The sequence below is a fragment of the Echinops telfairi genome, unplaced genomic scaffold, assembly GCF_000313985.2.
Source record: "Echinops telfairi isolate 266 unplaced genomic scaffold, ASM31398v2 ScPeMD7_2291;HRSCAF=2852, whole genome shotgun sequence".
Taxonomy (NCBI): Eukaryota; Metazoa; Chordata; class Mammalia; order Afrosoricida; family Tenrecidae; genus Echinops; species Echinops telfairi.
In genome coordinates this window covers 29,886,905-29,889,889 of record NW_022106189.1, presented here as the reverse complement: position 1 = coordinate 29,889,889, position 2,985 = coordinate 29,886,905, and the positions used below count along the sequence as shown (strand labels likewise).

The 2,985-nt window shown below is 51.6% G+C and overlaps 1 protein-coding gene across 3 annotated transcripts in view; it reads right to left on the bottom strand.

Moving 5' to 3' along the window:
• Positions 1 to 753, bottom strand: part of PDP2 (pyruvate dehyrogenase phosphatase catalytic subunit 2) — a 4,916-nt gene extending 4,163 nt beyond the window's left edge. The window contains exons 1-2 of one of the 3 annotated variants that reach the window (XM_045293786.1): positions 668 to 711; positions 158 to 256 (exon numbers count right to left, since the gene is read on the bottom strand). The gene's annotated coding sequence lies outside the window, so the exon portion shown is untranslated. Of the gene's footprint in view, positions 1 to 157; positions 257 to 667 lie in introns of all 3 variants that reach the window. The other 2 variants (XM_045293785.1, XM_004704851.3) reach the window with 2 other exon arrangements.
• Positions 754 to 2,985: the final 2,232 nt, after the last annotated feature.

Genomic DNA, 2,985 nt, shown 5'->3' with positions numbered 1-2,985 from the left:
GGTTCTTCACTGGGGGCTGGGAGGTCATTTGCAACAGCTAGTTGTTTAGAAAGCACCCAGGTGCAGGGCTTATGCAGTATGCAGACAGCTACCCTCCCCAAGTCCAAGTCCACCTGCCGGAGCTCCCAGCACTGAAGAAGTCCCCTCGTCAGCTCACCCCGCTGAGCTTGGGGAGAAATGGTCAGCCAGGAGGGCGCCTGCTTCGAGGATGCCCTGCAGTGTCAGACTCCAGGCTGTCTGGGCCGATTTCAGCCGCCTACAAAAATAAACGGGTCCCAAGTTCAAGTCTCTGACCACAGCCTAGGAGACAGGAGCGGTGGCTCAGGAGACCACCCAGCCACGTCCCTGCGAGATGCTCTCTGGCACCCCTGGTTCGGTGTCTCGGAGGCTGTTTCCCGACCAGTGGAGACACCGAGCGAAGGGGGCTCACGTCAAGAGCTAACCCTGCGAGTCCAGTAGGGGGTGCTGGCAGGGTCCGCGGGCGAGTCCGCTAGCCCACGTGGTGCGGGCGCGCAAGTGGGGTGACGGCGGCCGCCGACCCGCCCCCTCACCTCACCTCCACTCGCCCCATCACCTGAGCCGCGGCCGCGGGACCGGGGAGAGCCAGGTGCCGGGAAGGCCTGGCATGAGTGGAAGTGTCCTGACCCCGCAGCGTCCCCTTACCTACCTGGGACCCCCGCCCTACTTTCACCAGTCTACACCGCCGCCACCCGGTGCGCCCCGTCAGCCCAGTCCGCTCTGCGCCTGCGCACAGCCACCGCCGGCGTTTTCGGGGCTCTGGACTCACCTTCCTGCAGCTGCCCCTCCGCAGGACTCGGATGGAGAAGGAAGCGCCCGCCCAGCAGCCCTGATTGGTCTATATTCAGAGGCGGTCCCTTGACGGACTGCGTGACTGTCCAATCACTAACGACAACGAAAGAGCAGGGAGCGGGGCTGGGCGTAGCCAAGTCCCGCCCTCCAATTCTGTTGGCTCCCAGCTTGAGGCTGCTGGACCTAGTAGCCTGTCACGTGGTAGAGCCCCCCCCACGTGACTGCGCCTACTCTGCAAGCCCCCAAACTGAGCGCTACCTTCAATCCCTTAGTTCTCAATCCTCCTCACTGGTCCTCACCCAGCGCTGAGGCCACCTCTTGCTGACCAGTGAAGCCTCATTTCCCAGGACCCCTCTCTACGTGCCCATCAAGACATCAGGTTTTCACCAACTCGCCCAGCATCGGGGCAGATGTCATGGCTGTGGCAGACGGAAACTGGCTGCTGGCACCTCGTGCCCTCCCGACACAAGAGCATCCCCCAACATTCCATCCGAGGTCTTACTTAGAGCGCTAAGGAGTCCGAGGCTCTCGCTGGAATCACCCGCGAGCACCCCTAGTCATTCCGTTGTTTCAAAAATCGTTTTGCTTCCTTCTGGTTTCTCTTCTGCTTATAAGAGTGATGCTAAAGCAGAGTGAAGTATGTAGATTGTTAAAAAACAAAATTGAAATAACAGTTTATAAACTATCGGGGGCTCATGGGGGAGTGGGGAGCGGGGAGGGAGGGGGAAAATGAGGACCTGATGTCGGGGGTTTAAGTGGAGAGAAAATGTTTTGAGGATGAAGTACAAATGCGCTTTACACAATTGATGTGTGTATGGACTGTGATAAGAGTTGTATGAGCCCCAAATAAAATGTTTATAAAACAAAAAACAAAAAAACACACAAAATTGAGGGTGTCTCCTTCTGACTGGCTCTTTAGGATAAACTAAAAGAAGTAAAATGAATGGATCGAAGTATGACCATTAAGGGTAGCTTCAATTCAACTTGCCCTCATTGGCGATGCCCACTTACCCACATGAGGTATTGATGTTTTAGTACTTGTCAGGATTATTGACAAAAAGCCAATCTTCCATTTTCTTAGTTTTGAGGGCGGCTAAATAGCTATTTTTATACATCTTTTGGGGAGATTCCAGTTGAATTTCTGGGTTTGAGTTTTCAAGGGAGACGTTTTTTCCTGTAATTTTTTAATAAGGACTGGTCTGGGCATCATATAAGTATTTGCTGGGGCATGTACAATTCTCAAGAGTGCATTTTTACTTTGGGAGTGTGGTATGTGCGGTAACCCAGCTAAGCCATGTGGCTTCAGACTTAGCCAAGTGATAAGCTGTGTGAGTGGTTGTTTTTTATTTTTAAAGCAAAATGGCTGGGCAACCATCTGTCTCTCTCCAGCTGTGTCTGACACAGTGCAGGCCCTCGCAGAGGTCTCTAAAAAGATTTAATGAGCCCCAACCCACTGCCATTGGGTTGATTCTGACTCATAGTGACCCTATATGTAGTATAGGATTTTTGAGGCTCTTTAAATGTGGGAAACAGAAGTTATTCCCCAGATGTACCCCCTTAATATATGACAAAGCTAAGGTGCTGACTATTAAAGGCTATCTGCCTGAATATTTGTCAGCCATCTAAAGCAATCAGACCCTATAGTCTGTCCCACCCTAAGTAGAGCCCACTGCCTTCTAATAAGGATAATGCATTGTTCCCCTGAAGGAGAACCCAAAGACACTAAGGTCAAGCCAACTCAGGGATGACCAAGGTTAGGCTACCATCTTGACTCTAGAGTTCACCCATCTTGTATGCCTTTCTGTCACCTGTATGGCTCTAGTGCCTCCCCTTCCTGTCCTGTGTATGCCTATTGTACAACTCCTTCCTGTTATGCATATGGTAACCTGTAATTAGGGGGACTGGCATGTCCCTAGAGTGTATATAATCAGCCTTGGTTGGAAATATATTCTCTGTGTGTGGATCTGGCTGCTGAAATCATGGTCTTCCCAGAGGTGAGCATTTGCATGCTTTATCTTGTCTGATGTCTCTTTAATTTTACCCCTTAATTATACAACCGCCCCTTGGACCCATTTGATTGTGGGGGCTGGTACCCCACATTTAAAGTCTTTACTAGGGCAGATAACCTTCTCCCTTGAAGCAGCTAGTGGTTTGAACTGCTGACCTTGAGATTCA